General features: G+C 38.3%; 1 long non-coding RNA gene across 1 annotated transcript in view; it reads right to left on the reverse strand.

Moving 5' to 3' along the window:
• LOC133268809 (uncharacterized) overlaps positions 1–25604 on the reverse strand; it is an 87741-nt gene extending 62137 nt beyond the window's left edge. The window contains exons 1-2 of the long non-coding RNA XR_009743177.1: positions 25374–25604; positions 22379–22469 (exon numbers count right to left, since the gene is read on the reverse strand). This is a non-coding gene — a long non-coding RNA (uncharacterized LOC133268809). The remainder of the gene's footprint in view (positions 1–22378; positions 22470–25373) is intronic.
• Between the last annotated feature and the right edge of the window lie 866 nt (positions 25605–26470).

Raw genomic sequence — 26470 nt, forward strand, 5'->3', positions numbered from 1 at the left:
AAGAACAATTTAACTGAGTTGTGCTTTGTATCACACGTTAATAATCAGCACGTTAATAAGTCTAGAAGATTGGTATCAGTTTGAAAGGCAAAACCTACACAAAACAATTAATTAAGAAAGTTAAAACAAATGAACTGCTCAGGATGGAATCGAATCCATGAGACGAGATGGTAAAAGCCCAGAAGGAAATACTCTAATTGAAAACGGCAATAGAAGGCACACAGTACAGTTAAACATTATCTTATCAGAAAATTAGCAGAATGTAATTTTTTTTATTGGATTTTTACATATGTTATTTTTAACCACATCAAAAAAACCCACCTCATGGCTATTGGCACAAATTCTCATAATTACTATAATTTGATGTCTGAGCTGTGGAGTGACTGCTCAGATAACTATCTCGTCCTCCTTATGCTGTATTAGGAAAGCAGATGGGAGACATATCTTCTCATATTTTTTTGTACTAGGTTTGGACTTCATTTGTGTCTATTATTGATTCTTATTCTTGAGAATACTAAAGAATAAATTCTTTTCCCCTACCTGAAACACTAGAGAAAATCAGGAGGTTAACATTAAGAGAGGTAAAGTCAACTTTAATTAACATACCAATTATATCCCATTTGCAAGCAAATTGTTTTATTTCCTTCCAATATGCTCCCTGGGGAAGTCTATTTATATACATATATATGTGTGTATACACACACACACATAGTCATTGACTTTGGAAAGAAAAATCAAGCTCTGTGCTCCCAAATAAAGAGAGAACTAGAAGAAAAATAGTTACCATTGTAGACCATGTCTCAAGAGCCACATGCTGAGGGGTTAGTAACACTTTCTAGCCTTGCAGATTGGTGTGAAAGTGCTTTACAGTTTGTGAATTGCACAGTAGTGGGAAATTCACTATTTTGATTGAACTTTCCAATACCTCAAGTCTCTAACGCATACACATGTTAAAGACTGTTTCCTTCCTTAAAAGGAATACCTGGGGAATATAAAACAAGGAAAAGTAACCGCTAACTGAAAAGAAAAGAAAAAATTACAGAGTAACAAAAGACAAGGAAAAGACAGAGGAAAGAAAGGGGAAAAAATAACCACACAGGAAAATTATTTATTGTGCAACATAACTGTATAACATTTTGATAATATGCATCTAAAACATACTTTGCACTGTGGTCCCACTAGCTCCCATGAAAGCTAAGCAAGGTTAGAAGTTATCAAAATTTTGACAAAGGACTTTCCAAGGAAAATCTTAAGTGCTTTCAGAAATGGTGCTATTAAATCAGTAAGTTACCTTCTTCCTTTAAGTCAGGAACTGGGCAACCTCTCGCCCACAGTGTTGCAGTGCCATCCTTATAAACAAATTTAAAAAAAAGAGGTCCTAGGTCTTACACGCTTGCTGACCTCTACAAGTTCCTATAGTACCCTCCTTTCTGGTCATTTGAGAATCAAAAACAGGCATCAAGGTGAGTGACACGGTTATACCTACAAGGTAACATGCGGGAAGAGGAGGAGTTGTTAGCTCGGGCTGATGAAGAAAAAGGCTGCAGTGAAACTGCTGCAAGTCAACATCATCATCCCCTGCAGCCAGCACAAGTTTCACCCTGTATAATTTCATTCATCTGTAATTTCAGCTACATACATCACTCCTGTTTCCCTTCTGTCCTAAATTTTTGGTCAAAGCATGATAGTGTAGGAACTCCTCCTCTCCATTCTTTGCTTTTGAATTACTGTTAGTCCTATTCTTACCACCAATGTCACCAACTTTTCCAAAACAGTGTGGAAGAATGGAAATATGTTCTCTAACTTAACAAGACAAGGCAAGAGAACACAAAAGTGCTGTAACTGCAAATCAGTCAGGAACTGTAGTACAACCAACAGATACGCTACTTGGGAGAATAGCTAAGAAGCAGATAAAAACATGAGAGCAGGAAAATACAATTTAGAAAGCTGAAAAAAAAAAAAAAGATGGCTAAAATATGCCTTTATTTAAAGCTTGGTTCCATTGCATGAAGCCAGGCCACAGCATGTAGCCTGAGATGCCATGTGCTATCTCCAGCCTGGCCTCTACCCACTCCAGAAAAACAAAAGTCTCTGCAATGCCCTCCATGAGACCTGCTGGCCCTTCCGTACAGCCTCTCAGCAGCACCTGAGCTTCACAGAAAAATCAGCAAGTAGATAAGCATTGTCACTACTTTCTTTACAACTCTTAGTCATAGAATACATAATATCCTAGACCTCCCTGTAGAAATAAGTGAACCCCAGGAAATGGAATACTTTGGTTATTCCTGAAGCTTAAAGTATGAATAAAGAAAAATACAAAACTGTAAATCACAAGGGACACACCGGTCCTGATTCCTATCACACTGTTCTAACACAAGCAAAAGCATGCAGAAGATGAAACCAGAAATGCAACACATTGCCCATCACAACTACCCAGGTGTAATTCTGTAACTTTACCATACTGCAAAAGCAATATGGGTCATACGTTCAGTAGATCTAACATCCAGGAGGTCTTGTCAACATCCCACAGGTGGGCACAGGAATAGAATATGTGAAAGCAAAGCAATTATGTGGGCGGCTACGCATACAAAACTGTGTTTCTAAGTCCTGGATGAATTCATTCCACACAACTGTAGCCATTTCACATTGAGGAAATAGATGGGGGGGGGGAACAACACAAAAATAAAAAACACCCAAAAAAAGCCTACAAAATTCTTTTAAAGATACCTGAGCATTTATGCTGACCCTTGGCTCTGTCCTCAAGCAATTCACCTCTCCCAGAAACCTACTTCACCAGACCACTCTAGAAACCATCACTGACAGATCCAACTCAGCCATCCTGTGGTCCATACACAAGTTTCTGTTGCCTTCAACCCCATCTTCTATGCAGAATGTGGTTCTAGACTGGAGGGAGTAAGCGGCAAGTAGGAGCAAAGGGAGAGAGCCCTGCCGCCACCCCACACCCCTTCCAGTTTAATTGACAGGAGGGATTTCCTTGGGGATTTTAACTTGAAAACCAAACAATAAGCTACAATCCAGCCATTGTTCTGGTCACTTTACTCACATGTTACAAGCCTTTATTTTATTCTGTGTCTGGTTTTGTCTTCTCAGTTTACACTTGTAGAGGTAGGGACATGAGTATGCATCTCCTGTGTTTCTGGAGTGTTATCACAATGCAAAGGAGAGGTTACACTACAAGTGGACTAAGTGTGACAAAGTGACATTATACCATGCCAGCAAGGAGGGGAATAAGAACTGAAGCAGGATCTCTTGGGTCTCAGCAAACACAAACTGTAGAGTCAGTTTGACTTTGTGTGTGGAGAAGAAGGGGAAGAACAGAATTCATACCTACCGTCAGTAAAATACACACTTAGAGATGCATAAATATCAAGCAAACACAGGTGATTGTTGGATTAAAGTATCTCACACCTGATGGACTGGGAATGCAAATTACAATCTCCTCTTAAGTGCAGAAAAATTAGTGCCGAGAAATTGGATTAACCTTTTTTGTGAAGGAATACTTTAATCTTTTCTGTACCTCTCCAATTTCGTATTCTTTTTTAAGGTGCGCTTTGTTTAGTGTAAGCGCCCTTCCCTGTTTGCAAATAAAGGGCTATACCCTGTAGTCTTTTTCCTGAATAATAGAATTCGGATCTTAAATTGCAACATATTATTTCTACAATAAATTTTCTGCTATAAGAAAGCTTAACCTTCAGTGATTTTAGTGAAACATTAGACTTACTTGCTGCTAATATTAAAGACACTGATGTGATATTAGAGACTAGATTAATATTTTTTCTGAATCTCAACATCTGGAATCTTGTGATTATACAGAAAGTTACAGAAATTAAAAAACAAACTTGTAACTCTCAAGATTTCAGAACAGTCCCAAGTGGAAGATAAAGCCTAAGTGGAACTTAAAAACTCATAAAACAAAGCAATATTTACTCAGCAGATCAAAGGCATTTAGTTCACATGGGATACATCACCTCTACATTTTTCTACTGCCCTCTCTCTCCCTGCCCAAATAACCCCATTTCTTCTTCAGTGACACCTCCCTTTTCACCCTATTACAATTTCCCAAATCTGTCTCATGTCCCCCACCTACTGTAATCCTCTCTTCTGTACACCCAACTGTCCTCTAGCATTTCCCTCTGCATTTGATCTGCACAATGCTCTAGATCCCCAAAGCAATCTCTCAGCAGATCCATTTCCCTTTGTTCCCAAGACTGTCAAATGCCCTTAGTACCTGCAGAGCTCCAGTGTACCATGCAAAGTCCAGAACTCTATTAAGCCTTCAGCTACTGAGTCTCCACAGATGCTGAGAAAGACAAAGTATAAAATGAGCTTCATTTTTGCTTCAAGCCTAAAATTCTTAAAGTGGGCAGGATTTTCCATTGACTTACAAAGTCCTTGGAAAATTACTTTCCAAAATAGGTATTTACATAAATACACACAGACATATATTAATACAAATTCCCAGCCATGCTCAAAAAGTCCACTCTCATGGGCTGCCAAAAAAAAATGCAAGAGCAACTGACTTTACAAGCCCTAAATAACTCAAGTCACCTGGGAGAAAGAAACCACAACATTTAACTTTCCTTCTGTTTTGCACCTCATTTAGCCCTTTCTGACTGTGCCTGCACCAGCCCATGGTGCTCCACTATCCCCAGGATTAGCAGAGATCTCTGCCAATTGCTCACACCTGCAATTCAGACGAACCCCGTTCCACTTTGTGCAATCAGCCATATCTCTGAAAGGCCATCAGCTCCCAAGCTGACAGGCAAACAGAGACCCACCTGATGGGTCAGACCAGGCACCTGCAAAGGGGCTGGAGCAGCAAGGAGAGGGGAGAGGGAGGAAGGGAAGAGGTGGAATTATACAATTAAAAGACTAGACTGATGTTTTGAAGAGGAGGGGTATTACCCATAGGTACATTACAAACACCTGACTGTGAAACCAGCACTCCTATAAAACTCCCAGTGAAGTTGTTTAATACCCAGGAAAGTGAGTCCCATTGGTGGAAATCAATCTACTGATTTCAAAACAAGAGGTCACAACTCCTAATAGCCACTGCTTAGGGAATCTAATACTAATTTACCACCAAATCTCCATTACCAATGTATATGACTGTGGTATTTCACCAGTCTTTCTACTTTTTTATAGATGCACCCTGAATAAATTAAGACAACTGATGTTCCTTTGTTTCAATTATACCTGTGAACTGAGAACATGAAACACTGTCCTTATACTATGGCTGGATTATGCCTCTGCCAGAAAACTGCCTATTACTGAACATGGTGAGCATCCTAGTACATCCATAACTAAACATAATCAGTATGGTGTATTTATGCTTCAGTAATTACTATTAACAAAAGAGCACACAAAACCCAGATTCTACATGACTATTGCTGTCCCTAGCTATATACATGTGTAACAGCAGTGTTCTTGAGAGAGTATTCACAACTCTTAAAACAGGTGTCACTGCACGGGGCCCATCACTGATTCGTCATTCAAGAAGAAAGAACAAAACCACATAAAGCACACAAGACAAGACAATGTCTGTCGGAAGCAGCTGTTCACCCTGCATATTTTCTGTCTTAAAATTCATTTCAGATTAATTTGTTGTAAGAAGAGGGTCTGATCTCATTATTATTTTAAATCTTGTTCTGGAAACTGACAAAGCCCAGGCCTCAGCTGGTATTATTCAGTTCTGGGCCATCCACTCATCAAAGCTAAAGATATGACTTCAAACCAGTTTTAGCTCTAACTTATCAACTGAGATTCAAAAGCAGCGCTTACAGAGGGGATGGCAGTAACCTGTACCTCTTCTGGCATCATTTAGCCTGAGATCAATTTTTCTCTAACATCACTCCTTGTTTCTAACTACTGCAGTAAGTGTAGAAATCTAATTTTGATACAAGGAAGAGAAGGTATCATCTCTTTGCTTTCTAAAGCGGCACACCACAAAGAACAGTGACCTTGTGGGGTATATCACAGGCATATTCCTTTGTGGAGCTCCAAACTTCATTACTAAATAGCCTTATTTTGTGCCAAGCGTAGTATTTACCCTTGTAGCAACATCAACAGGGCCAGAGCACCTGAAATCTTTGCTAGAACCAACTGAACATTTATCTACCAGAAAGGCAGACAGGGTTTGTAGACGTGAGGATGCATATAGTGGGAATGAAGAGGCAACAGGCCAGGTCTATGTGTATTCAGTTACCACCAAGACCTCCCACAGTTTGGGTAAGGTACCCATGTGACGTACAACAGCAATAACTGAGGAAGTTAAAGATAATTGAACACTATTGTTCCCCTAGACAGACTTCATCACACAACCATCACACTGCCAGTGATGCTGGATTGGCATGGCTCTCATACAAGTACAGACTTGTTGGCACTTTGATGCCTTTGAGCAGGGAGAAAGTTCCTCCTGACTTTTCTTGTGCTTAGCAACTTTGCTTTCTATAATGGCCGAGGAGCAGAAATCATCAAACTGCTTGGAGGTAGCTGGTTCACAATCACATTTATGAATATCTTAATATTCAACAGCATATTGATACGTGTTGCTGCAGCTAAAATTAAAGAAACAATTGGCATCATACCTCTTTGTAACAAAGTATTTTATCAGTCAAGTAGAATACGGAGCACAATTATATGGCTATATCCAGAGATTACACACTGCGTCAAATGTCAAATCATGTCATGTTAACCACCAAGTTATCCTGAAATTGTTCAGCGATAAGTGAGAAAGAATTTGGTGTCTCTCTGTGTGGTCTCTTGTGCTGGGTGCATATTTTCCAGCTGTTATCCCCCTGACCTGCATACCTGCCATGGACTCCTTCAAGCTTATCAATCAAACTAGAGAACAGAAAGCCTAGTCTGACATCTGACTTTAGCTAACAGGAAGCAAGCAGTAGTCCTCTGCTATCTAGTCCCTTTTTTCTTATCCCCAAGATATAGGAAATGAACCAGCACCTTGCTGAAGAATAATGAATGGAGCTGATATATCAAACAGGCCTGACAGGTTCTAAAAAAAAAAAAAAGAGTTAAAGAAAAAAGAAAAGAAGAGGAAAAAGTGCCAGCAAAAATTCGTTTACTCTTAAAGCAAGTCACTCCAATATTCACTTACAAACGATTAATATAGAATGTTTTCTAGCTTGAGAACCAGGAATAAATATTGAACTCCATGAAGTCTTTCATTAGAGAACAAGAGAAGATCAGATCAGCTGCTTGTGTCTTTGAAAGATCATTTCTACTGGGCACAAAGCCTCTGTTGGCCAGCATTGACTTTTCAGTAGGGAGCATAATATTTTAAAGGAAAAAAGGACCAAAAGCAATAGGTTTCCATGCTCTTCTGCCTAACAACCATTAAGACCATTTGCATAAGTGGAAAACTGACATAAAATGTTGTTAGGTGACTGGAAGGACAGGTAAGGGCATTGAGGTCAGGCCCATGGTAATTGCAATAACCATGCATACAATATTTAATCCAAAACCCCTGCAGAAGCACCAGTCCATACACCTTCATATGATCTCTCTCTGAAGACTCAGGAATTTTGTTTGGTTTTCAACTTATAATCATTTGGTTAAATTTTCTTTTGTGAAATGCCAAATAGCTGTAAGCAGCCCCAGACAGCATTTTAGTCTATTTAATACTGCCAAATTTTGAGAGTGTTCATTTCTGATCTATTGGCATTTTTAGGTTTTCCTAATCAATGGAATACAAAATATCATGAGTCTTTCATGATTCCCAGTCTTTGAAGTGACCTAAAGGTATTATACACAAGACAAACATCACCTTCAATCAAGAATACCCTGAGTAGTAACAATGGAAATCAAAGAAGCTAACTCTCTTTTAATCCAATAAGAAGGTAATGTTGAATTAGGAAGGGAATTCAGGACTGGGTATGTTTTAAAACCATTATATCCAACTGTATTTGTATCCCTCAACAACAACAACAAAAATAAAATCCTGCACCAAGCGTGGAGCTTGTATTTTTATTTAACCTATATCCTCCCTGTTAGTGCAGCTGCTTGCTATCATCTCTCTGAATCTGAGGACAATACATGCGTTATAGGAATGCTTTGTCCAGTTCTAATAGAAATTTACAATAACCAACAGATATTTATTTAAAAAAAGGGAAAAAAAAAGAGAGAAGGAAAAAGATTAAAAGGCTTAATTACACCACAACTATGCAACATGATGTGCTTAAGCAGTGACAGCAGAGATTCCTTTTCTCAGAAAAGATCAGATATGAGAAAGTACTGAAGCATTAGCAGAGCCCACCTGTGCATTAGACCACACTAATGTAAGCTTGGAGGGTTGGTTTATTTATTTATTTATTTTGCACAGGGTAGGGAATGGTGAGAATTTAAAGGATAGCTCTAGCCACCTCATGATACCTTTCTAGTATAAAAATTCATTAGCATTCCACAAATAACAAACCTTTTAAGTCAAACTGAATGCACTGGTTGAGTTTGACTTTCTGAGATTTCTGACTCCTCCTCTTCTCATCCAGAACTTCAAAGGAATGCCTCTCTCTTCTATTAAAAGTCTGCATCTTGTAAAAATTCACCACACCCTAGGAATTCCCCTCTTGGAATACACTATTCAGGCATCTTATTTTTAGAGAAAACATTTCCAAAACAACCACAGCTGGAACATGATTGATCAGAAAAGAGGAGAGTGTGTGTTGGTAATCATATTTTATTCTACTCCATAAGACACAAAAATTTACACAAAATAATTTTTCCACAATCCAGATAGAGAAGCCACCTAGAAGTCTGGTAACTCTTTTCTAGCCCAGCACGATACAGCTCTAGAGTGAAGAAACACACAAGTAAACAGACCAGAATTGGCATCAGAACATTGTTGTGTAATGCAAGGCAAACAGGGTGGTTATGCATTCAAAGGTCATTATTTGACAAGTTTTGGGACAGTCTTCCAGTAGAAACAGCAGAAGGCAAACCCCAACCTGACTGAAATGTGGAATCAGATAGACTTACAAATTGGTTTTATATCCAAATACTGCTTGAGACAGCAACTACAGACTTGATGATCCAGTGAAATGCTAAAGCAAACAGTGCTGCTATTACAGAGCTTCTTCACACTGAGGGCATAAAGAAAACCATTGCCATGTTTTGCCCATGCAAATAAAACTCAAACAGGGATCTGGGGTAAATCAATTCCAAATTCCCTTATATCTGGTAAGTTACAGAGCCTAGGCCAAAATAAGGAAGGCAGCATCTTGAGTAGTTTTCCAAATTAACTTTCTTATTTCATTTCCACGAAGGTTAATTCTCTTGAATCACTGTTAAGGAAACACAAAAGGATAACAAATATATAAATGTTGCTTCCTTTCTTCTTTCTAAGCAGGAAGATTTGAGATTTTTTTTTCAGCCAAGTTTTCAAAGTATCAATAAGATACAGTTACATAGTTTAAAAAAAAAAAAAAAATGGAGTAGCGCCAGCTTTTACTTCTTCTCTTATTGTGGTTTCACAGAGCAAACAGAATGGAGAGATACGGAATATGAAGTCATCACAAGTAGGCTCTTTTTGTTCCCACTGTTCTATACAAGTGGCTTATAGTCCAGAGTTATAGTATCAGAGTTCTGCAGTCATTTCAACTGGTACATGTACTGACATGTGGATTAAGCTGAGCAGGCTATGTCCTTGAGGCTCACAGACACTGCAGTAGTCAACAATGCACCTGACAGAATTAGAAAGTACCAAAGCAACTGCAATTAATAAATAAATAAGGACTCAGAGATTTTGAAGTAGGAATGGATATTAAGCATGACTTTCTGTTCAGTGCAAGACACGAGTAGTACTCCTGTGCAAAGTAGTACCTTCTGCAAACTGTAGTCCTTAACCAGGCAACACTAAGTGGTATAAATACGATATATTTCCCATCCAAGGCCAGAGATGACAGCATAACAAAACTCTGATGTCAAGGCCATCCTTCCAGATCATACTCAAATGTATAGTCACCACCAATTTTTAGTGACCTATTAAGCCACTATAACAGAAGGTAGGCTTTAATTTAGCAATTTCCACTCAAAGCTCTCAGTTTTTGCAGAAACAGGAATACATTTAAATAAAATATTCCTTGGTAGGAGGAGGGGAGAGGAAGAAGGGGAGGGGGAAGCAGAGTTTGGACACAACATTTAAGTAGAAAAAATAGAGCCTGGAAGTTGAATTTACCTCTCTTTACGGCCACTACCATTAAATCTACTGGAGTACACTTTTTCTCATTAATAGACAAATAATACATATACAAGCTTATACATCAAAGTGAATGTAAGTGCATTAGACATGCTGGAACCTACTGAACATGAGCTTAAATATTAGCAAATGAATAGGTTCACCACATAATATATGAGCATTATTCAACAGATGCCAGTATGGACTGAGCAGTGAGGATAGTTGATGCTGTATGTGAAAGCATTTGGTGATCTCACTCCAATTCCTACTCTGCTGTTAGAATCAGAAGTGCCATACAATGAAATCTAAATTAACTTCTCACTGGCTTTTCCTCTCGGGCATTTTAGGAGACAGTTGAGTGTTAAAAGACACCTGATGGCCTCAGGTCTACTGATAAAAATGACAATGAGAATTTACAGTATCATTAGGTATGAAATCAGCAACCAGGTAATCAATGCTCTGTAAGGACACAGAGTAATATCTGCTGCCTTCCAAATGCTCTATCTTCACCTTCAGAGCAAAAAGAGCCCCATCCAGCTCAATTCTGCAGCTATTCAGATTTATTTATTTTTTTTCCCTGAAATCCCTGGATTCATAAAAAGGAAAGAGCAAGGTAGTGTCCCTATCCAGCCTCTTCCGGACTAGAGATATGAAAAGAACAGAAAACTACCTAGCACAATCACCTTCTTTTATGATTTTTGTTGAAGCCTTAGATTCCAGCTCTCCTCAGCCCAAACTGCCATACATCTATGAAAGCATCTGGCCAAGACACATACACAACAACTAAAGATATCCTCTACCAGGCCAGGTACCACACAGGCTTTGTAACATGCATCTCTATGTGCCTATACCATGTCCATCGTTATGATATCTGAACATCTGTACTTACTGAAATGCTGCTTATTCATCAATCAAGAGTGTATTCATCGCTATGACTGCATAACCATAGCACACATCAAGCCCTTGTATACAGTAGATATTCTGTTCACTTGTCTCCTTTCACACAAACAAAAAAACAAAACGAAACAAAAAAACCCCACAACACACACAAAAAAAAAACAAAAAACAGAGACCAAGATGCCAGTTGTTAGTCACCTGCATCACAAAAAGTCTCAATATTAGGCTTAACTCCATTGCACTGATTCACAGCATAAAGGTATTTGCAGAGCCTCCTCATGCTATTTCCTCAGATAAAAGGAAAAGGCTTCCATCTACAGTTCATTAAACACAATTTTATCTCTGTATCTTCCACATTAGAAATAAACAGCAGCTTGGATTATCATGTTTATTTATTTTTAAAGGATCACATTTTTGTCATCATTGACAGATAAAGCCTCCAAATGAAGAATGCCCCAATTTTTTTTAAATATGCTTGCCTCTGAGTAACTCTGCATAAGAGGGAGATAACACCCTGTGCGCACACACATATGGGGGAGATGGGGGGGAAGACATCCTTTGTCTTCCAATGCAAACTGCACACAGTGCTAAGAGCATTTCAGTAAAAAAAATTGTTTGCATTGCTGCCATTTGAGTTCAGACTCACTCTAACTTTCAATCACATCACCTGCACTTTTCCAAAGCAGATTCAAAGGTCTAAAAGAGCAGCTAGAAAACAGAGAGGGACATTCATTTACTTATTTATTTATTAAAAGGGCATTTTTCCCAGATTTCAACTAAACCTCATCCACTCTTGTCACTCTGGGCAGACAGTTGAAAGCAATATTAGAGGAGGTAATTGCATAGATCACTCAACAGCTTTTGTCCCCTTGCCACTGAAACTTACAGTAAAATGGGCACAAGAAAACATTGTACTGGATTAAAAACAGGTCTTTTTCTCCAGTTGCTTGCTGCTTACCAGCTGTTGTATTCAATGGCAGGGACAGAAGCTCTAGTGGTATCTTTAGGGGAAATCTAGCCTCACACACTGTCGCCTTTTTTTTTATCCCTTCTCTCCAGGCTTAAAACAGATTGCTCTTTGTTTCTAAAGTAAAACTTTGCTAAAAAGTATTCTATCTTGTCATCTACCATTAAGTCATTAATCACGTGTGCAGAGTACTTTACTAGCTATGAATTTTTAGGATTTTGAATTTACAAGAACACCATCACTAACTTCTCAGATTGAGAAACATTTTTCTCAACCCTTTGATCTTATTCAGAGTAACTCATGAAAAGACTCAGAGTAACTCATGAAAAAACTCAGAGTAGCTGCTTAAACAAACACAGTACAGAGAACAGACAAATTTTATTAACATTTCATTGTAAATCACGGGCAGCAGCCCACACACTGATAAAAACAGATACTGCACTGTCAAATTAAAACTGTACCTGTTATGAGTATGTCAGAACAGTTGCAAGAAAGCTCCAAGTGTACCATGTGACAGAATTACAGCTGCCAAAGTACAGTGAGATTGAGCACATATTGAAGGGCACTGAACAGAAATGCAACAATAGAATTAAAGAGTCAAAAATAGAAACTGTTTGGTGTCAGAACATATATCATCAACACCATCTTTAAGACGGGAGTCATCACTCAGGTTTTGGCAGCAACAAGCTGGAAATGGATTCTGTTTCCACAATAGTAAGTTTTATCTTCACTTTCTGACCTAATTCAGAAGCATTATAAAGCCCAGTGTTGAGACTGGTGCTGGAATTTTTAAGCCAAGTCCTGTTGTTTTAATCGTGCAGTGGTTTAATAAGACCATTACAAAGAGCAGAACAACATCAGCTCCGTTGCAGTCTTTGCAACACATTAATGCATGAGAAAAAATTCAAAGCCAGCTCTTTTACAGGTGTATGTTTAAATACCTTTTCCACCTGAAATTTACACAGAAGATCATATTTCTGGAGAGTTCAAACAACTAAAATTCTGTGATCAATGAACATATTACAAGTTGCTGCTCATCTAAGAAACTATAGGCTTAACTTTTCAGGAGGAAAAAGAGTCATTTTGAAATAATTACTCTACCATTGTTAGATAATTCTATTTGTCTGCTTTTTAAGGAGAGAGTACTTTAAATTCCAGCTGAAAACTGGAGAACAGGCTATTAAAATTATCATCTCAATTTTTAAAACTATAGTTTAAAAATGCCCAGACTTGAGGTTCATATTTTTACTGAAGTTTCTGAAGATACTAATCAAAGGCATATAAGAATTATATGGCCCTTTTTTTAGTAAATAAATTGCTACCTGCACTGGATCAAGGCAGAACCTAAAGTGAATATATAAAATGTTTATTAATTTTGTAGACATTTTAATACAAGTTTCTGATCCACACTTTGTGGTTAGGTACATATCTCATTAACTGAATAAAATCTTAATCCCACAGAACTGTGAAATTCTGAAACCACTTACAACAAAATTTGGGTGTGAACTGCCCTAGAGACAACCAACTTCTTTGTTTTCCTTTCACTCTCATTTTTATGTGAAACTAATTTTCACTCTTTTAGACTTGAACAGATACCTAAATTCCAAACTTTTCTAAGCAGGTGGCTCCGAGTCAGCTTCTTGTATGTAAACATGTGGCCACAACCCCAAAAACTTTAAGAAAGGAAACTCCCTCCCCTCTATTTCCCCACCCATTCTCACTCCCACCGCTGTACTACAGGTTGCCATGCTGTTTGCTGTGTTACACAGCAACATAGTGGGTGGAAATTTAATCTGGCTTCCCCACCAAAACCTGTATCATGTGCCTGTGAGCTACACACCTCCTCTTCCCAAAGCAACACCCCACTGGGGCCTCTGGGAAAATACTAGAATTCCTGAGCATTTGCCTTTGTTTAGAGTGGAAACAAGTGATTAACTCTCTTACTGCTAATGGAAGTTAAGAGCAGTGGTAACACCACTTTCAGCAAGGTTTAGCACACCTGAGAACACCTCCTTTTACAGAAGAAAACATGTAAATTTTAAAGAAGCCTTCTTTAAGCTTAATGGCACTGAAGCCTGTGAGGCAAGGCTGAATTCACAGAACAGTGAAGGGACCTTACTCATCTAGTTTTTATGTTAGGAGGTTCCCTGCAAAATTCAGGTCCTAGAAGCCCACAACACTGGCATATAAAAATACATGCTTATCATCCAGGCTACTATTGAGTAGATATCCTCACATTAGCTTTATAAAAGGTCGCTGGAAATATATAGCTGCATTAACTCTTTGAGAGACATATTTATATTACCTCGTAGTCCCACCCTCCATTCATGACAGGCCAATATTGCTATTACAGACAGGCATAAACACTTCACATCCCAACGGATGAAGGCTTAATCTAGGAGAGGCTGCACATGCCTTTTTTTATTCCCTTTTTTGGATGTTAGTAGTGGCTATGTCAGGGCACCCAATAAGTGGCTTACATGCCTCACATGAAATTGCAGTTAAGATCTGATATTTCAGACGAAGACATTGAATGTTAAGCCTGAAGCTTGTTCTGCTAACAACTAAAGATAAACAGTACAAGACAACATTCAACTGCGAGAGCTGCTCTTACTTCAGATACCACCACATCCCTGCTTACAGATTGGGTGAACTAGCTCCACGACACCAACCTGAGAAGCAAAACAAAGAATAGGATTCCCAGAAGTCTGCAGATGCAAAAAAGTAGGTTAGAGTTGCATGGCCAATTTGCATACCAAGTTACCACAACTGTACATGGTGAAACCAAACAGTCTGTCAGCTGTGGATTTGCATATGTAATTAGCAAGGTTAAATAGAAAGACACATGTAAGTTTTACCCATAAGAGGTTTTGCATGTGTACACATACACAGTGCAGAAAATTTGGCCTTGAAAGTGTCCTGGTAGAATAACACATAAACTAAGAGCTCCAGGATACCGAGAGTGTGGGCAAAAGGCCAGAACCTCCTGAGTTGTAATCTCATCTGTGCAACTGAATCACTGTGGTTTTAGGCAAGTAATTAAACTTTCCACTTAGTTTTCTTCTTGTGTTACATACAGCCCAGTATTTTCCCCTGTAGGTATAAGAACGGTAAATAAAACACGTGTAAGAGCTAATACTTTACTGCCTGACCTTCGCATTTTAAAGCGTCAAGAACAATAATTTCATTACATTACTCAATTGTAGATTTCTTCTATCCTCCCACAGACATACAGTGACAACTGGAGAGGATACTGTGGATTTATGAAACCTATGGTACAAGGCACTATACAAAAACAACGGAAATCAGTGATTTCAGTGATTTAAAGATCATGCTTCATACTAAAAATTAGTGCCTCAGGACAGTTTTGCTGTTACATTATTTTGATACAATAGAGATTCTGCTACCTCCAGTGGCAGCACATATTTTATAAACATCTAGTAACACCCAAGAAAGGGACTGTAATCTACTGCTTACCCAGTGAGATGAATTATCATTTTACATCATTTTTCCTAAAACATGAACATATGCATCAAATAAAGCAGCTGTTATAAGTGCTTTTATTATTAACACACACACACACACCCCAAATAACCTTAAAATAAGCTGTAAAACTACCATAAACAGAAACCCGGTTTCAGAGAATGGAAGTCTCTCAGATACAGTGTGCTTTCTTGGCCCTTACAAAACAAAGTCCCATAGTTAAGCTTAACCCTTCTTGAACTATGTCAGTTAAAAACAATTGGCGTAAAAAGGAAAAACAGACTTTCTACAGCAAGTAGAACAACTTAACTTGTATCCTATTTTACAGTGACTTATACACAATCATTAGTATGCAATTTACAGCTCTCAATACAACTCTTACCTTTTTTTTTTTTACCCGTATTTGCTCTGCACACTGCACAGAAGTCACCAAGTTCAACCTTTTCAAGGGTAGTCTTATCTGAAAGACTGGGTGAGATGGCTACGGCTGAAAGCTCACAAGAAGTGAGAACTCATGCAAGTTAGTGTAAGTCCTTTCCTTGTCACAGAACTGTAAACCGTAATGCCTCATAACAATCCCTTCCTTTCACCTGTGAACCGACATGAAACCTCTGTCCTTGAATCTGACCCAAATAAAAATCTCCTCCACTCAGGAAGTGAGAAATATGATGTGAATTACCACTGTACACCAAAGGGAAATGTTCCTATTTAAAGTTTATTGTGTCCATTACTTCTATAGAGCATGAGTGTTTCCAGCAAATACCTGTAAGAATGCCAGCCCTTTTGTATTGCCTGCAATTAGCTTATCTCCAATTATATAAACAGGTACATGATGACAGTCTTCGGTAATAGAGGTATTATGGGGAAAATAAGGGTTGCTTTACTTTGAGTATAGGTCTTAGTAGAAAACAGATTAAAGCTTATGTGGATATACAAAATAATAGATAGGCTAATTCTATTGTCTGCCTCTCCTAAATTATTTTATTATATGGAACATATTAATTATAATGAAAAAGAACCCCTGACTCTGTTGGCTTCTAATGAAAATTCCTTTGTATGATCACGGCAGGATTTCCCACCATTTTCTCTTTCTGATGAAATTAACTCCCTATGGTTGGTCACTAGGATAAGCTCATTTTAGCCAATCAGCTTGGGAGCTGCCATTTACCTCACAAAGGGAGAAAAAGGTATCTGCTGTCATAGCAACGAGTGGCTTTGCTCTGATCATCTTTGGATCCTTTAGCATAATGAAAAACACTGGCTTGCTTTTTAGATGATTAATCTTTTCCCCTGTGAACCTACTTGAATACATTAGCAAAACAAGTATGAAAAATTTGTTTATCCCAAGACAATCATTAGAAAATTACCTGCAAGAGTAATTCTCATTAGGGCAGAGTCTGTGAATAGCAGACCATATGGTGAATGAAAGAGTCAAGAAGCAATAAAATCTCAAAGCTGCAACAGGTTGCAAACTTTATTAGGTTTCAAACTGAAAGTTTAAATCAGTTAAACAACAAAAGTTGTGAAAAAACTGTTTTCTTACTAAAATTCCAGATAGGTTATGACAGGAAGATTCAACAGATTATACAAGCAGGACTGCAAATCCTTACCTGCTCAAAAAGTCCCTTTGCATATGGCCAGTCACAATAATTCTAGAGAGCCTGATCCCAACCATATCCTGTCACTCTGGCAAACCTTATCAACTTTGATGGTGCTAAGCTTACAGCTGAAATGATAGAACTGGATTCTTATCTTACACTAGCATGAATTCAGATATTACTACTTTGATATTTAAATTGAATTATATATAAAATTAAAATTACAATTTTGTAAAACTTCTGAGAACCAAAGCCAGAAGAAAATGTAAGAGCAACTTAAAAATTCATATTACACTGACTGAGTTTCTTGGTATTCAGAAATTTCTTATTTTAGCTATGTAAATGATGAGTAGAAAAGTGAGATCATTGGAAGTATTGAACTAGTTTAATTATCTTATACCCACCACAAGTCCCAGTAGAACCTACTTGGAATTCATACTATGTAGAGCTAAAATGACTCTTCCAATTTCAAGAAACCATTAGAAAAAGAAGGAGAAAGAAATAAAAATTTCTACAAGATATCTTCAGCTTGGTTTTGAGAGCAAAAACTGACATGATTCTGTGGAGCCTGCAACAGTACGCTGCAGCAGGGCCTTTGTACCAAAGGTCATGGCTCTAAATGTTCCTGTGTAAGCACATGGATTTCTCACCTTAGCAAAAACTTCTCTTCCAAAGAAGAACTGGATTCTGTTTGGCTATCTCTGTAGTCACAAATCTAAAAAAGCCAATGGTCTTCCTCTTACATTTAGAAATAGAGAATTCCCTGTTAAGAGCGGTCAATCATTAGTCTCCTCTGTTATCGCACAGTCTTTATCACAGAGAACTAAAATGCTTTTATTCTCACTCTTTTTAAAGTATCTGTAATGTTGTAGCATTCTGAAATAGAAGAGTACTAAGTCCAATTGCAGGTAAGCCAGTCCAACCATTTAACATCACTCCCATCATTCATTGTCTTCCAGGCCCAAGGTTACATGATAACAACAGGAGTGTAAGAGGCTATCCCCCTCTGTAGTACATTCATTTGAACCTAACAAAACCAGATTGATTTCAAATTGATGCTTCATAACTAGCCAGTTGTATCAAGCACTATGAAGTTCTACCAGTAGTTATTAATGGTTTGCTAGTTAGAGTTTCCATCCTGACTACCATCAGTGGTCCAACTTGGCCTCCAATCGGGAGACTTGGAGACACACCATACATAATGCCATTGTCTCCTCTGAGAACACAGGCAGAACTAGTCTCGTGGAGAAAAGACAATGTAGAAAGAATCGCGCCCCGCCTATACCACCCAAGGAGACTTTTTGTTGTGCTTTTTGCAACCAGATTTGCCTATCCCATATTGGCCTTTTTAGTCATCAGCGCATTTGTAGTAAGCGTGGGTAAAGCCCTTCTCAAATCTTCGTTCATGAAGTCAAGCCATGATGATGATGATAAGTTGAGTTTCAGAGACATATGATATTGGGTTTGGGATTTTTTTATTTTTGCCTTCACTGGTGAACACTTACCCTATTAAGACTGTGTCTCCTCCCTCAGATGGATTTCTAAGAGCTATCAGAGACACTACCTAGGTAAGAAAGCACAGACTATTGGTGTTCTAGAAAGGTTCACCTTCTTGGAAGATGGTGATGATTCCTGGCTCTAAAGACTGAATTTGCACTTCTAGGATCAAGTATATATTTACTGTTCTAATAGGAAACACTTAATTTTCTCTCTGCCAGAGCACAGGAGTTTCTGCAACACTGGTTCCTGATGAGAAACACTTCCCTATAGCTACAGACATATCAGCAGGTTCCTAGTGGAGAAAATTACATGGATCTCATTTTAAAAGGCTGTGATGACAATGTGCAATTTCTAAACTTTAATTCCCCACCCCCAAGTTGCTTTTTTACCCTTGCATGAACCCAGATCAAGTTCATCAGTTTTTCAAATGCCTTCTTCTCAACAGAAAGCTGTCCCTTTCAAATAAAACTTATTGGATTTCCCAGATTCTGGTTTTCCTCTATTTATTTATACCCTCAAATAGAAGCTGGAACAAGGATGAGATTTCCCACTGTGAGTGAATCTAGGAAAAAAATAAAACTCCCTAGCTATCTACAGCATTGGTTGTTACAGACTTAGATTTTGATTTTAAGAAAGTCTTACAAAGTCCACTCATTTTCATCTCTCTTCAGGCTATTCTATGGAAGTACCCTCAGATTAATCAGAAAAATAAGTGTCCAAATATTGAGGAAAAACAGCAGAAGAACATTTGCTGCATTTCCAAATTCTTGGGGGGTATTTGTTTCTGCTGAGATTTGAGCTTCACTTTGTAACTACCTTCTTCTATGGATGACCTTAAATCTTTTACCATTTCGTATGAAGTTTTAGTTGAAAGTTTACAGGGAACAGCATCCAAACCGAACCTCCTTGATCTAAGATCTAGTTGGTAAGCAGGCCAAATCTTCTTCCAGGTACATCAAGATCAAAATAAACATGATTAGCATATCCCAAAATCCATTTTATTAAGGCAAGCCTTAAGTATTTAGCATGTAAATTTTTCCAGGGCCCTTGATGGAACATTACCATCAACACCAACCACTGAAAGCAAAGCAATAACAGATGCAGTAGCATCTCCAAGGTGACTTCAGGTTTTCATTTCTATAAGGTAATTAATCCTCACTTTGTGTGTGTGTTCTATTATCTTTCCTCCTTTACTACCTACAGTTACATGGTAAAACAACTGGGAGTTTTAGCCCTCTCATATTATTAACAGTAGAGGAATGCACAAATTTAAAAGCACACATCCTTTAAAACGTTTATTCATGGTCATTTCTTACATTCCTACTGTGTTAATTTAGCACTGAGAAGCAAATTCAGTGGGTTTGATTAAGAGCTTTTTCTACACCTTTAATCTACTTAATACCAATCAGGAGATGTGAAAAATGTTCTTTAAAAATTAAAACTCCTTAGATCCATGTTGTGGATAGTAACTATGTAATTAAAAGGAACAAATTTAAAATCTGACAACAATTGGTGCATCTCCAGCATTTAAAATGATTCAATTATTAATAATTCATGCTCAAAACCCCATATGTGGGCAATGAAGCAGGAGAGATGAAAACAAAGTCTGATCCATGACTAACCTTACATCTGTACAGAGCCTGACTAAACAGAGTTACAGCAGCGTGTTTTCTACAACATTTACCCAAATACAGTAGGAAACTGTCACGCGATATGTATTTGCAGTGACACTCAACAGTTAACATTTCTAATATACAAGAATCCAGATATGCATATAGTTCCATATGAAGTCAAATTGAATCCGAGTACGGAGTGGGCTAGATGCTTCAAAGATTTTAATTACATATGAGTTAAAGCCAAATTTGCTTTAAAAATATCAGAGTATCCAGTCCAACCATTATGATTTTGGGGCTGGTTCAAGCAAAAAATCAGGAAGGTTCTCTCTAGTATTGTATGGTCAAACTTTTAATGACAGTCATTCTTCTGAGATGCTAGGCTACATTTAAAATACTAATTAGATGACTCATGTTGTCTTTTAGCTCACTTAGCCCATCCAGCAATGTATTCTGAATGTTATTAGATCTGCTCCCATGAATTTAGTCTTAACTAGAAATTTACACAAGCAACTCACCACACCATACATGTCTTTGTATCAATTCAGCCCAAAATTCAAACCTCGTGAGAGTTCATCTGTTAACATACAATTACTTAATCCTAGATCTAGGTTTTTACTTCTTCCTCACTCCCTTTTTTGTTTTTTTTTTTCTTACCTTTTTTCTTCTTTTAATGTCAGCTTTCCTTTCATAGCTTTCTTGGCATATTTGCTACTGCAATAAGCTGCATACAAAAACAACGGCAATGACATGTCTGAGTTAGCTGCAAAGCCATTTTTCAAGCCCAAGCCAATGAAGTTGCACATCATTTGCTAATGTCCTCAAAACAAGAAGCTCCAAGAGAAGACTGAGGGACACAGAAGAGGTAGAACTGCTAACTCATAATAACAACTATAATGATTTGTAATACTACCATATTGCTGCATGTAACTGTCAGAAGAGAAGGTGTAGTCTAGGAGACCTCCCAGTATAGAAATAAGCACACAATATTCTTAGAAATACAACATCCTAAAAGGCATACGGAAGGGTAAGGCTAGAGCATACCCATAATTTTACCATTAAAACATAGAATCATAGAATAGTTAGGGTTGGAAAGCACTTCAAGATCATCTAGTTCCAATGTGCATTAAAAGATATCACGTTAGTGTTTTAAACATGCTCAACAATTTAAAAAAAGAGTGTCATAAATAGTTTTGTTTACTCCTACAACCTTTTTGATGTCCTGGTTCCAATCACTGTTCCATATGTGGAGGGATGAGAGAAGAGACATGTTTATTCTGTGGCTGATTTATTACAAAATCAAGACCATTCAGCATCTAATTCCACCCCTCCTTAAATACATTGTTGCTGTTCTCTCTTGCACAATTTACCACCACATGTAAAGGTCATGTCCACTGGTAAAGTAATTCATATGGTTATCCAAATCCTATCCAAGCTATAAATTAATGTGACATAAACTGCCTGCAGCATTTCTTCTATTTCTAGTGTTATACACAGGCAAGTCTAGCCTGGTTTAGTGATAATTAAAGTAAAAACTGCATACATCTCCCCCAAGAACACACGCCAAACAGGAAACCAATTAGTTCCAGGATGATACCTGCTGAGGGAGACACAGCAATGATCTCTAGCAAATGCTGACTTTGGGCTTTCAATGTAAAATGTAAGTACACTTTACTTCACGATTGCCACCTGTATCACAATCACAGAGAGAGAAGTGCCAAAGGAGGGAAAAAAAAGATACAAAATTTCATCAGAATCCTGATGTTCCTGATTTTACATAAAGCAACCAGAAAAGCTGCAGGCTGGTCTCCTAATGCTCTGAAAATTAAGATTTGCATAAAACACAGGCAAACATACTGTTTTCCAGAACATGCTGATTTCTTAAACATATGTTAAATTTCTTAAAAAGCCTGTGGTGGAACATGATGCATGCTCTGCAAATGGGCTTTACTTTTTGCAGCCAGAATGAGCTCACTTATTTTGAAACCACAGACTGATCAATGTTGTCCTCAAGAATAGTCGAAGGAGATTAAACCTTATTGGATATTTTTCTTTTGTGATATAGCTTTGATTAGTAAACTAATACCATAAATGAACTGGAACAATTCACCCTGCAGACTGCACTGGAAATGTGTTAATACACACTTGCTGAAGATTCAACCCACAGCAAAGTAGTCTCCTCAGAAACTGCTCCAGATGGTCTGAAATACAATGGAAACAGTCACTGAGAAAACCTAGCTTCATAGAGGTGCTGGGAAAGGTGGTGAAAGATGAGGACTTTGCCCCAAAAATTAACTGTCTGAAGAGGGACTGCTCAAGTGTGTTACACTGTACAAGTAGTTTCAGGAGCCCAAGGTAGACCTGGAAAGAAGAATCTATACTAAAGAAGCTAAAAGAAATTTCAGAGCCTGAGATTTGTCATCTATCCCCAAATTATTATTTCCTTCACTGGGACTCTGCAGATTAAATAGCATCCTCAGTGCAATTTAACATGTGAGAACGTAGTTTACCCAATGTGGCTCAAACTCTGCTCTAAGCCTGAACATTTACAACACCTGCTAACAGTCGCCTGTTCTCACACACTTTTAGAACATCTTTCATTTTTGATTTGCATTACAAACAGCTACTTTCTGCTGTCCTCTCTCTCCTCCAAAGTCTTTCATAAAACCTGTCGACTGATTTATTCAAGCACTTATCTTTTAACTTGCTGTCACTAGACAGGTGCACACTTGCAACAGCTCTTGTAGCTGAGCCCATTTAACAGCTCTTGTAGGGGCCCATCCTTGCAAGACATTGAGCTGTACAGAAGTTAGTGCCCTGAATACACATTGAAAGCAACGATTTAGGGCTCTCTGTCTCACAGGCAGTGCTCAGTGCCTTAGGCATTAGTTTCTTCCCTGTTAAGAAGATTGTAAAAGGACCATCCCATCTAACTATTTAATGTTATTTTAATAGGCTACATTACATGAACTTGATACAGTAGTGGTTATCCGAGTCTAAAGCTCCATTTGCTCCAAAGACTTCAATCACAGAAGTAGGTAGAAGTAAATCCATATAACCCAACAGGTAAGAGAGTTGGACACCGTCAGTGTCCAGGCCAGGGTGATCTTGTTTGCATATTCCAAATTCACTTGACCACACCTGCACTCAGATTTTTTTTTGTTGACATTTTACTGTCAAGAGACTGGAGATGAAGGGAGAATAAAAATGAAGAGCAAATTCAGAGGGAAATTTATTTATTTATTTCAAGTCACCAAGACAGTAAAGAAAATCCTACAGTTAATTCACATAAAGGAAGAAGGTTGCAGAACAGTTCTCTGTCTGCCACTCTACACTACTCTATCACAGGCTGGCCTTTTATAGGAGATGAATTTTGACACTCTGGGGTAGCAGGTAGGACAATAACCATAGATTACGCAGCCACGTACAAACTTCATTACTTAGGATATAGCAGAAGCTAATAAAGATGTGTTCACAGAGATCAGTCCAGCCGCAGGTGAATCATAGAAGATCTCAGATATATCTACACACAGTCCCTCTTCTGTGCAAAAACCAAGTGCATTGCAAAGAAGAAAACACCTTAATAGAATATGGAAGGAGAGTTTAAGCAGTTTCAGTCCATCTCCAGGGTGCCTTCAGATAGTTCTCCTACTGAAAATTATCCAGATCTCTGCATGTGAACTCTGTGCTAATGCTTTTTGGGAGATGACAGAAGTCTTTATGAGAAGGAAACTGAATGCAGTCTCAATAGTTTCAAAGACAGAAGATTATGTTGTGAGCTTTATAATGCTTCCTTCAAATTCCAGCCCAATATCATACAGCTGAATGTATGTCCTACATGTACAGCCCAACAACTTGGTTAAAATATCCAGGCTAAATTAAAAATCTTTATGTAGTGAAACATTTACTATAATTTTCAGGAGAAGTTACAAGATCACACCCAAACATACACAATGCACACAGCATAACCAACATTATGGGTAAAATTAACCATTAGCTCCTGTACTGTAAATTCCGTTGAATTCAAACAGCAAGACTGTCTGCATAAAACCTGAAATCCTGAAGTATTATGAAACCTCAATAAAGCTTGTGAGTATAATTTTTTAAACCTAAAACATTAAGTCTAATCACATCAAAACAAAACAAAACAAAGGATTCAAGTAACTTGAGTGGGAAGAAATTCAAACCAGCAATAAGTTCTTTTTTTTTTTTCATTCATGTGGAATCACAACTACCTTCTCACTTTTTTATTTCTTGACTGATATATCAGAAAAACATCTGCTCATCTAGTTAGGCTGCTATTAAACATCTAATGCCCTCTATAATGTGTGTTGAAATGCCTTGTTTTCAAGCAGTCTCATAACTTAGCTCTCAGAGCATATTAGATGCTTCACTTTTGGATCTTATTCAGCAGGATGTAGCCATACCTCAAGCAAGGATACTTTTTTTAAAAGAAAACCATAAGCAACCAATTCTCCCTCTTGCTATGAGCCACGAAGCCGTCAGCAGATGATTCTGAGTTAGAACTAACAGACAACCCTCTCTGTGGAAGACCATCAGGTAGTTCTGTGGCTGAGTGCGTTTATGTTTTACGCATGGTGTATGTGTTTGAAGCTGCTAGCAGGCCAGACAAGGGGAAGCTCTGGGCTTATTATCCAGCTGCTTTTTCCAGCCTCAGGTTCAGAATGTGCCATCAAGCTTTGGTCAAATCAGACTGTACTGGCACACACCACAGTCAGCTTTGGGAAACAGCTGAGTACCCAGGGTAAGGTAATTTTTCAGGCGTCCTAAGGAATAGCACTTTTGAATGGAGGGGACCATGAGGTTTGACATCTTTGTTGCTTGCTTCAGGGCTGAAAGGAGGTTCCCAACCCCGTCATTTCATTTATGGATAATGATACCCAGCATTTAGGACCAGATGTTTTTAAACATATCCTATGCTGAAAAGATGAAGGCTATTAATTTAATGAGACTCAAACCTCACATAAATCCTGCAACGACAAGCATGATGAAAACTAGCTTCTTATAAGTGACCAGATATATCAGTGCCATGCCACAGGAGGTTAGCTATATCAAAGGCCGAAACACACAGGAATAACAACTACCTGGACTAGCCACAAAGAAATCCACAGTAGATTGTGCCATGTGATGATTTCATTCCATCATTCTGAGGATTGAGGACAGGCCTCTGAACCAGACCTGAGGCCCCAGTCATGGCCTGCAGGGAGGGTGGCCTGGCTACCAGTGGGGTTTCCCTTCCTCCAGGGAGCATGTATGCCCTGGTCCTAAGGAAGCTTTCTCACAACAGATGCCTTACTGCAAAACTATATAGGATTCATCCAAAATCTGGAAGTTCCCTGTCAGAGGGAGGGGCTGCTTTAGGCCAGAGCAAGAAGCTGGGGGCTGCTTCTACCTCAGGGCCAAGCCACAGCAGTGCCCACAGATGCCCATTCCTGCCCCACAAGTGCCTTCCATCCCCTTCCTTTCCTCCTCACAGCATTGCCACAAAACTGGATTTATTTCAGCTTGCTATTTAAGGAACAGTTTCAAGAAGAGGGGCTCTTGTTCAGTCATTTCCTCAGAGCAGGGCTTCCTCTCTTCCTAGCCTTGATTGACATTGGATCTGTTTCAGACCATACAGAGTGAAACCTATGAGCCTCCAGCCTCAGGGCCAGATTTATAGGCAGAAAGAGAATTCTGTGATCTTTTTCCATGTATTTGTTGTTACAGTTGAAATAGGCCTCTTATTCTCAATCTGGAGACACTTTTATTGTTCACCTTTTCTCGTATGTCCTTAGGCACAAGGAGTCACAGCAGAGTAAGCCAGGCCCAGGACTCAGTGCAAAGTATCACTCACACTGTGAAAGCTTTCTCTTCTCTGGATTCCCACAGTAAGGACAGACAGAAGTATCTTCATTGGTATAAATCAGTCAGGCACCAGCAGCTAAAGAGTTGTATCAGCTTTTTTTATAACCCAGTTTTAGTAAGTGTTTCAGAAAAAAAAAAAAACAGTTTTGAAAATTTCCCACATCAAACAAAAGATAAAACACAGGTAGACAATAAATCTTCTAGAAAAAGTCACAAATTCACCAGCACATAACTCCTACCCGTTAACAGTGATTTCCTTTATTTTAAATGGATTTCAAATTCAACAAAACACACAGTAAAGCTGTCCTTGCTCCTTGGTAAGATACTTCCCATT

The sequence above is a fragment of the Pezoporus flaviventris genome, unplaced genomic scaffold (genome assembly GCF_033815535.1).
Source record: "Pezoporus flaviventris isolate CSIRO_AGI_PZ_B2104156 unplaced genomic scaffold, CSIRO_AGI_Pfla_v1 ptg000013l, whole genome shotgun sequence".
Lineage (NCBI taxonomy): Eukaryota > Metazoa > Chordata > Aves > Psittaciformes > Psittacidae > Pezoporus > Pezoporus flaviventris.